The sequence below is a fragment of the Alligator sinensis genome, unplaced genomic scaffold (assembly GCF_000455745.1).
Source record: "Alligator sinensis unplaced genomic scaffold, ASM45574v1 scaffold123_1, whole genome shotgun sequence".
In the NCBI taxonomy this organism is placed as follows: domain Eukaryota; kingdom Metazoa; phylum Chordata; order Crocodylia; family Alligatoridae; genus Alligator; species Alligator sinensis.
The window spans coordinates 788189-798913 of record NW_005841985.1 but is presented as its reverse complement, the minus strand read 5'-3'; positions in this window follow the sequence as shown (position 1 = coordinate 798913).

Genomic DNA, 10725 nt, shown 5'->3' with positions numbered 1-10725 from the left:
TTACTGAAAGAGAGTTGTCCTTATATTGAGGGGCTGCTGATGATCTTAGCTCTATATGTCTTGTATTTCAGAGGTATGAGTTTTGCTCACCTCAGCACTCAGGAAGAACACTAGATACTGTTGGGAAACCTTTGCTCTGCATTAATGAAAATTTTAGTCAGTGAATTTCCTAACTTCTTTTTAATGCAAAATAAAAAACAGGGCTTGCCAGCCTGAGCACCATACCATGTTACTGCAACTCTGCTGCATTTAGCTCCAGAGCTAGCACGTGTGAAGTTAGCTTGGGTATCTCTGCCTGGCACACTTTGCACCTCACTGACATCGCTTCAGTGTTCTGACATCAACCTTACGGGGCTGGGACTCCAGACTCCCAAAGTAAGTTTTATTCTCCCAGCTTAGTCAAGGTGTATGCTCAAGAGGAGGGCAAAAAAAGCACTTCAAGGACATTCTTAAGGCCAACTTGAAAAAAATCCAACATTGACATCAACTCGTGGGAGGCTGTCACCTAGGATTGCCCCAAAGGGAGGAAGAGTCTGCTGCAAGGAGCTCAGTACTTGTAATAACAACAGGAGATGGAAAAGTGGGAGTAGCAGAACCAGTGTGTCTTGAACTGAATTAAGAACCTGGAGCCAACCACCCTGCATGGAAATGTGCTCAAGTTGCAACAGAGTCTGTTGATCCTGGAACAGCCTCATCAGCCATATTCTGAAGACAATCAATCTTAACTGAGAGGGACTGCCAAAGAAGAGTGGTCTCTTAGGCCAGTGGTGCTCAACCCATGGCCCGTGGGCTACATCTGGCCCACAAGGCCATGTCATATGGCCCATGGATCTTTCCACAGCTCCAAAGATTTGGTTGTGGAGGAGCAGTGGTAGCATTAATTGCCACTCCCAGGCTGCCAAATTTCTGGATCTAGGAGGAGCCCTGTGGGACAGATGGCATGGTCCTGCATGCTAGATCATGCCAGTGGGTTGTAGGGTTGGCATATAGGGTTACCATGTGGCTGAATCCCGTATGTGGTGTGCTGGATTACACCCGCAGACCAACACTATGTGGCAACCTTGATCTGAGCCCAACTTGAAGACTGACTCTGTGCCTCTTATCCAGCCTTTGGGGCCATTGCTATCAATGTTTGCTCTAGAGATGCAGCTGTAACCAGCTGATGATATGAGATATCCTCTCCTGCTCTTCCACAGGGAAATGTTGATAATAGTCAAGCTTTGAGATAGTTGGAGGGTAAAATTGCTGATAGGGCTGGGAGAGAAATCACAGACTGTCTTATTCAATACTGGTTACAGTGACTTAAATACATGAGAAAAGATTAGTGTATCACCATTATTCCTTGCAACACATGGCTCCCTTGATAAGCCACTAGTATGTAAGAAGCCATAAGCCTTGTAAAAGGTGCTCCTCACTGCCTGACATCTGCTGCTGAGGTCTATATGTATCACAGCCAGAAGCTTATTGGAGTGTCATTCATTTTCTTGGTTATGTAAGCTAAGTTGCAAAATAACCCATAACCCTGGCTCCTACTACACATCTCCTACCTGACTTGAGACCCCTACCTCATCTGTATCCAGTGCTTCCAAGCTATGTCATTGGGCCACTCATATAAGTTACCTTAATACTTCATTTTCTGATTTTCAGAGATCAAAAATTGCATTATCTTCAGTCTCCCCTCACCCCAGATCTTGGCTTATGTGGGGTCCAGGGAGAGGGGCCAGAATGTGCAGATCCTAGTATACACGTGGGGAAGAGTCTCAAACTCCATAAGGGAGGCATCCTCTTCCCCTCTTCTTGGTGCAAAGATAAGATGAGAGAATGTGGACCTGACTCATATAAGTGTTACAGCTCCCATTACTGATCTAACAGTGTTTATGATTTGCTCTGTGCCACCACAACAATCTTGTTTGACTCTAAAGCTTTTATTTTGAAATACTTCTTGGGAACTATCAAAAACATAATAAGCTGTGCCCTGAAATATGAGTTTGGCAGAACAGGAGTCAGATAGACCAAGAGTCATCACATTAACAAATGAGATGATGCCACTAGGTTTTGTAAACTTGCTGGACACAGATAAGGTCCCATGAAAAGATACAAGGCTGCAAAAGCTGAAATGTTTATTCTTCTATTACATGCAAGCGTCACTTATAAAAATAAAATAAAATAAAATAAAATAAATAGATGCTAAGGCTGGAGGATTTCCAAGTATCTGTAAGAGGATGAGATGAAAACTAGAGAGAGAAAGATGATGGAATTTGATCATTGTTCTTTCACTTGTGGTCATCTACTTTTCATTTGTTATATATAGCTCTGCTCCTTGGTACTTGCTATGGCACCAGGATTTTATATTTAAAGAGTCTTTTATTCTGGTGAAAACTTAAGTGGAGGGATTTAAAAAACAGTGCCCAGCTGTAGATACATTTTCCTTATTTATTTTAAACTTACTGCTGAATTTTGAATTTACTGCTGAATTATGCTTTAAGTAAGGGCTTTTTTCTTATATACTGTCTTAAAGTGTCCACTACAAACACACACACTGGATGAAACACACACAGGGCAGATCCTGAAGGAGACCCCTGTTTTGGCCATTCAAATATAGGCCTCTCCACTTGAGTGCTTTGTTTAACAGTTCTTTATGCTCTGTAGGCCAGAGACAACTGGGTAATGGGAAACACAAACACACAGCCATTATAGACTGCTGTAATAACTAGTAGATGGGTACTATATAATTTCAACTTCCTTTTCTGCTTAATCCAATGGAAGTAATCCTGTTTTAACATTCATAACAGGCTTGATGTTTTCCTCTAACCATTTCCCTGCCTTTGAATCCCTTCATTTGCTTCCATTTGATTCCTACTGTACCAAAAGAAAAGGAAATGTCTACCATCCCCAAGGGACACTCACTTCTCTTCTTCCATGTCCACAACTCCTGTGGATACTACTAGGAGTTCTGTGCAGAGGTCAAGGATTTGGGTATTCAGGATCTCATGAAGGGGAAGGGTCATTTTTCCTACTCAAAACAGCAGTAGAAATTAAGATAAAGTTGGGTGACGATCTGCCTATACATGTTGAGAGTCCTGTTCCCTGTTGGCAGGGGTATTCTGTGAAGCAGAGTTGTTTTCTTTTAATACAAAGCTTCTCTGAGCTGATTAAGTGGAATTAACTCCATGGCCTGGAATCTTTACAGATTCCTGTTGCTCTGATCCCTGTGGCTCTTGTTTTACCTCTCCTGCCTTTTGGAACACGGAGGAATTTATTAATGAGGCCCAATTACAGAAGAGTGTGGGTTTGTCATCAACATTCTGCCAAATGCTCTACGAGTTCTTTTAACTCCTTGGGAAAAAATAAAAAATCTCCCCAAATCACCTGAATCTTCCACCCCAACCCCCAAAATGCACAAAATAAAACTTGCTCTTCAGAGCACATCATTTATACCTGCAGGTCTATTGCTGTTGCACAACCAATGTTCTGACTCTAGAGGCCCCTGAAAAGGCTCTAAACTTTGGGGGAGGAAAGAAAGGGCGTGTAGGCAGGGAGGGGAGAAGGGAAAGGATCTCATCACTAGTTATTCATCAGAGTTGTTTTTATTTGACAAAATAATTGGCATTGTGTGTGTGTAAAGCAGAAATTTCTGGAGACCGTTTATGGTGACTTTGCCCACAGTGTTAAGCCAAGAGATGCACAAAGGCTGAAGTCACAGGTTTCCTGGTTTTGGGGACCCCTTAAGTGTTAAATTAATTTCAACTTTGGCAAAATAAGTTTCTAGACTTTTTTAATATAAGTTGGAATATTTCAATTTAGATTGGACTATGTGAGGCAATCCAAGCAGCCCTACAGCTGTAACATTCTGACCTTCAGGCTAATGTTATAGAAGGGAAGTCCCACCCTTCAGAAGAAATTCCTTTGGATAATATTAAACTCCTGTAAAAAATACAAACTTACCCCCTGCCCACCAGCAATTGGCAATAGCCACAATGCAAAAAACACTGTGCTCTTGAGAAATGGTGTTTTTTTTTATTTTATTTTTTTTACCATGCGGGAAAGTAGACTTCTCTCTCAAACCCTGTGGTTGATGAGAACTTTACTTGCCAGCTGCCTGCCTATAACAGAACAAGCTCACCGAACTAGAGAGCCTCCTGACCACCTCATAGGCAGCTCCATAAAAAAAGAATGATTCCTCTACCTATAAGATCCATGCTATTTAAATAAGATTGAAAGAATATTTCTTCAGTACATTTAAGACATGAAATGACAGAACAGACAATATTAGCATGAATATATTTTTCTTTACAAGGGTTTGTTAATTAATATTTATTTAGCTCCTAACCCTACAGAGAGAAATTTGGATGGGGCTCAGAGCCAGAAAAAGATTCTCCAGCAGGCAAGGGGTTACTAGATCCCTGCCTGTTAGATAGCTGATTTGGGCAGGTGAGGTTGCATATTGCCTTCTGCTCTTCTCCCAAAGCTGAAGAAGTTGTTATCTGGTCAAAAGGGGAGACACTCCTTTGACTGTTACAGGCAAAGTTTCATAGTTGTTTTCTCTATTACCTGCCCAGCCTTGAAGACCATGGGTAAGTAGTAGTTTTGCATTTTTTATTTGTTCCTATATGATTAGGTTTTCCTAGTTGAGAGCACTCAGAGGGAGCTCTGGGAGACTTTTAAGAGGTTTGTGCAACCTCAAGGTAAATCTACTATATTTTGTTATTCAAAATCATCCAAGGTAATCAGTAATAGAGAGAAAGGGACACTACCTAAGAAGGTGGCACTGGGTAGGGAGTCCTGGGTATTAAGACAGATTTCTCAGATTAGCCAACTTCAAGCTAGGTTGATGGATGGTCTGTGTCCAACATGTGCAAGGAGGTTACCTCAACTTTCTGGCTGTTCTAGTAACCTGATCTGTTTTAAGAAAGTAGACTTGTAGCTTATCACTGGTGGGGAGCTTCTCTTATGAGCTCCAGAACTGCTTGCCTTTTAACTTAGAGTTTGTGCAGAGTCAAGATGGAGTGAGTTGTCTGTTTTCTCATGCAAAACTAGCATCTGTGGCCTTGCACAGATTACACAGCTCAGAAAGCTGCAGATGCTCTCAGGTAGACAAGGCCCTCTGGGATTGAGGGGATTATTAGCATTTTAAGAGTTACAGTCATTCATCAAGAGAGAATATACTCTCTAGACTACATTACTCATTGTGTGAGTTACCATATTAACTCGCGTGTTTCCTATATTTGGTATATGACACAAGTTGTTGCACATGTATTCATTATTACATTCAACATAAACAATACTACCTTATTTTCTGATGTAAACACTAAAATAAAAACCTAGGTATACTGCAATTTGTAGAAATACAAGCAAATGGGCTTAAGTGATTTTTCTGTTTGCAACATCATGTTCCTAGGATTTTGGTATTGGATCAGCTATATACAAGTTGTGTATATCTATAGTGAGTATAGATTTAAAGCTTATGAGTTTATATTTATATTTAAAGTATATAAACGTATTTACTGTGGGGATGGTTTCGGTGCTTGCTAGCTATATTTGATAGGCTAAGACAAATGGATCCTGATGCTGCAGATATGGTGCTTCATATGTACTTAATTTTAATCATCTGTATAGTTCCATTTAAACCTATGGGATCACTTAGGTGCTTAATTACTGTCATTATCAGGTGCATGGCTGCTGAATTAACAGAAATAGCAGAGATCCATCATCATAAAATATAATGTGACACTAGGGGTTACTTCAAGTGGATGGCTAAATCCCCATCGATTTAAATGAAAGCAGGTCTTAATGCTAAAATACTAAGCTTGTGTAAACAGAAGAAATTAAGAGAGAACTGTTTTGAGAGTATTTATGATGGTCATAGAATCTCTTGGGTGAAGAGCTTCTGAGGGAAAATGGTGTTGTGTACTATTTGCCAGTTTAATGACGGAGAGTGCTGTAAGTATGATATACAAAGGAGTTTCACCTTGAATTGTCTTAATATAAAAATGCCTGGAACATCTGTCCTGATTTGAAATCATAATGATAGTTGTAAGAATGGATCCTGTTAATTTATGGTGAATAATTTCCATGTTTGTTTTTTTTTTAATCCAGATGCCTAGGTACTTTAATCCATCATGTCTTGACATTATATGAAATTCCTATTGGATAATGGTGATCCAGATTAAATTCTCATCAGGGACAGCTGGACCTGCAAAGGGCAAAGCAGTCTGGCCTTGATCCAAAGCACTTAATAATGTGCTTAACTGTAAGCATGCCAGTAATCCCAGAGGCTTCTGATTCCTATTCTCCTGCAGCCAACTTCAAACCAAGAGAATGGTGAAAACAGGTCCACCCTAAATTACACTTATGACTCCAATGGAAGTTATGCCTGAATAAAAAGTGAGAACATGGTCCTTATTAATCACACCTACATAAGCTCATCCCCTAGTGTAATTATTGCTGTCAATTCTCCTTAACATCTGTGCCATGTTAAAAAGTAAATATATTTTTTAATGTCTGCTGAGGTTCCACGGAGGACAAAACTTTAAACACAGAATGCTTCATGTATTTTTTTTTTTTTTTCAATTTAAAAAAAAAATTTCTTCACATTTGCTTTCTTTCATTTGACTCAGCTATAGAAAACTACTCTAGAATTGCTTTGTTTGACTTGGGTTTCTAATTAGTTTCACTTTCTCTGGCAGGAATGTTTAGGTTGAAATGTTAAACATTAGGTTGCAAAGACTGCAGAAGAATACTTAAATCCATGCAAAATGCTATTTTCATTGAACAAGTGGGTAACTTACTACTCTTGCTACTGCTCCAGGAAATAGAAAATAGCAGCTCCACTTTCAGAAACTACCTTGATTTAGGAAAGTACTTGAATACATACTTGTATGAACTTCAGGCACCTGGCTTCAGGGCCTATGTTACAGACTAGGGATAGAAGTTGCACACAAACCAGTTTATGTGATCATAAACTGGTTTAAACCTGTAACAGAATAGAGGTTCAGTGCACATACACCAGTTTCAAAATGGCTGAAACTAGGTTAAGATAAACCTGGTTGAATGTAGTACAGACTTAACTGACTTAAGTCAAACTGGCTTATGAAATTTCTGTCCCAGACTCCTTCCTGGTTCAAGTTAAATCAGAGTCCCCCAGCATTCTGCAGCCCTGGGCTGTGTTGTCTGCTCCAGAGAGCAGGGCTAGCCCTGCCTCTCTGCTCCCTAGATGGAGCAGTGAGGGCTGGCTCATTGCCCCCCTGGCAAACTCCTGCTAGGGTCTGGGGCCAGGGAGGGGGGGTTAAACTTCCTTTCCCCCAAGTACAGGGCTGCCCTGCCCTACCCAGGTTAGTGACTGTGGACTACGAATCCCAGAGAGGCCTGGAAGCAGGAAGAGGAAGTGATAAGCAACCCTGTAGAGTCCTGTCATTGTGATTGTGGACTGCAAATCCCAGAGACCTCAGGGGCAATAGGAAGAGGAAGTGAACATACAGCCCATGCTGGCTATGTGCCAGAGAGCTGTGGTCTAGTGCCCCCTGGCTTCTGGTTTGAGCCACCATAGGCATGTGGCTGCATTTCCTGAATCAAAACTGAATGTCTATTCATTTGCTTATTGGTTCAAACTTTGCAGCTTAGACTAACCTGCAAGCCTGAATCAATTCAGCCTTGGGCTTTTTGACTGTCTCTACTTAGCTACAATGTGTGTGTGTCCCTTTGCTTCAAGATCATGGGGTAACATTTACAAATCTGGTTAAATGCACTAGTTTGTAAAGACCAATTGTTTATATTGTCAGGTTTGAATTGGTTCTAAGTTTTGTTTTGTTTTTTATTTCTTGCTAATATACCTAGGAATTGCCACATCAGATCAGAACAATGAAAATCAAACTAGTCCCTTATCCTGTTTCTGTCAGTGGGCAAAACCAGGTAATTCAAAAGAAGATGGATATAGAATAATCCACCCACAGAAGTTGTTCCTTGCCAATCCATTTGCTCCCATATGCCCTGAAGCATGAGAGTTTATATCTAATTTATTTAGCTTGTTTTATGGTACACAATGCAACCCTGGGCATTCACATTATTTAGAAAAGTCTCTCATGCTTTTTGATCCTGCTAAGCTCCTAGCTTCCAATGTATCTTGTGGCCAGGAGATACATTGTATACAGATTCCAAAGTATCTTGCTGTGTAAATTTAATTTCCTTTCTATTGAAAGTATATGGCTTATTTTGTTTAGGAGATAAGAGCATATAACCATAACTGTCCTTTTTGGCCTTTACAAGAAATTGCATGTTTTTTTAGCAGCTCAGTCCTTTCACTCCTTCAACTCCTGGTAATGTTGGGATTAATGGTTGCTAATTTTGATGCCTTGTTCTTTAAAATTATCAAACTAAATGGATCCATATTTCCATATGGCTTATTTTATCTTCTACTATTGTGAATAGTACATCTTTATGCAAAACTTCCCGGAATACCGATGATTTCTACAATAGCATTATAATATTTTGAGAGTCTCCGTCTGTCCCTTTCCTTTATATATCCTAAGATTTACTTTCAGTCTCCAGACACCATATTGAATATAGCTCAGCCAGATGTTATGAACTGTATGCAGAAATCATTTACTGAAATTAATGTTAATAGTATAGCAGTGGTGAGAGAAGGAAGGACTAACTTTCCAGGGTTGTTTATCGCTTCCTTCTGACCTTAGCATTTTTTAATGTATACAGTTTAATTGGGTATTGTATATTTCTTTTAGCAGTTCTGTAACATCTTGATAGCTCCTGGATTAGTACTTGCTAGTAATCATGATGCCTTTTTCTTCAGTTTATCAGTTTGTTCCATTTCCTCTTATGATGATACCTCAATTTTTGACAAAATCTCATCATTTCTATTACCTGAAATAGTAGGTCTGGAATTGGTTGCAAGTCTCCATGCTGAGTCTTAAAAGACATTACAGCAAAAGCTGTGTTAATTGGCACTTTATTATCCAGAAAACTGTACTAACCGGCATCTGAGGGCAAAAGCAAAACCGGAAGTACCACTTCCGGGGGACTTCCCATTTCGCCGCCACAAACCAAGTTTTTCTTTGCCACTTCTTTGGTCCATAGCTCAGGGCAAAGCAGCCTGCGTGGGGCCCCCCTCCCTGTTCCCCAACACACTGATACCAGGGAGTGCACCAGATAGTGCATATTTGATTAACCAGCATCCCCCATTCCTGGGGGATGCCAGATAACAGAGTTTTTACTGTAATATCCTCAATTTTGAATCGGGGTTTTGGGTGGATTTTAGTGGAAAGTGTTTGTGTTCTTTTTGATTATGCATACAGCTTATTTTCATGTTATATTGCCTAACCTAGCCCCTGTCTCTTATGTGCACAAGCCCTGTCATATAGAGTGTAGAGCCTATCAGAACTAATGGTGCTTCACAGAGCATACAAACAGATTAGGATTTGGTCTCAAATGTCTGAAAGTAGAAGCTAATTTTTTTTTCATTCTGAATAAACATCTAGGTAGTACTTTTAATGTTAGATTAACTGGCTTATTTGTTTAATTGAGCTACTACAGGGTATAAGAGTCAGGATCAACTTCTTTAAAGTAGATAAATTCTTGGAGTGCAGGAAAAGATGTAGAAAATAAGCAAGAGATCTTTCTACTACAGACATGCACAGCTTCCCCAGATCAAGGTTCTGACATGTGAAATAGTAAAACTAAATGGTATATACAACGCTGTTCAAGGTATACTGCAATATATGTTCTTGCAAGGCATGATAAGACATGATCAGAGGAGAAGCTGTTAAATCCAATGACTTTCTGTGGATTATGCCTGAAAGATCATAATCTGTTTGTTTTTCTGATCATGGGAGAGTGTAGACCATGAAAAGAAGAGAGCTTTTGCATACAAGTCTCAACATGAAACTTGACAGTATTTTATGTGTGTGTGTATGTATATGTATGTATGTTTAGTATAAAACAAGACTTAGTCCTGACTTTTGTTTAGATGCAATGAATTTTGGACTCCTGGGGCAGGTGGGGAGGAGGGACAGCTTGTCAGGTGAAAGCATTGTGCTGTTTCATATGCAGGCTATTTACATACAAAGAGGGAACGATGGTCTTATGTTTAAGGTTCTGGATTGAAAGTAGGGAAATCTAGATTCAATTCTCTTAGCTGCCAAAATAAAGCTGTAGTCAGCAATGTTTGGAGCCACAGGCCAGAGCAAGCCTTCTCAGGTCCCAAGTAGATTAGTGTTCTGACCCTGCTGTTGCTTCTTTCCATTCCCTGGCTGCAGCGTAGGCAGAGTTCCATGCCACCAAATCCTTACCTCCAGAACACAGCTAAAGCCCCTTGACTCTGCAGGTCAGATGTGGCCCACAGGCCGTAAGTTACTGACTCCTGACTTAAAGTATGTTTACCAGGCACAACAGTGCTGGCCAGAGATACCTAAACTCTAGCTCAGGTATGGAAAGCAAGTAGAGCTGTCTTAACATAATGCTCCATCACCCCTACAAAGAACCACTGCAGATCAGCCTAGAAGGAATGGCTTGACTAGAAGGAATACTGAACTAATGTGGCCATACTACTTTCTTAGGCCATATACAGATGTTCAGAATGCCCGAGGTGGCTAACTTCTGTGGCTTTTCTAAGTGCCCAAAATTAGTTTAGGAGTGAAAAGAATGCACATTTGCCCTCCGGAGTGCTTGGGGCATGGTGGCGGCCTGCACTGGCTAAGGCCAGCAGGCCGGAGGCAC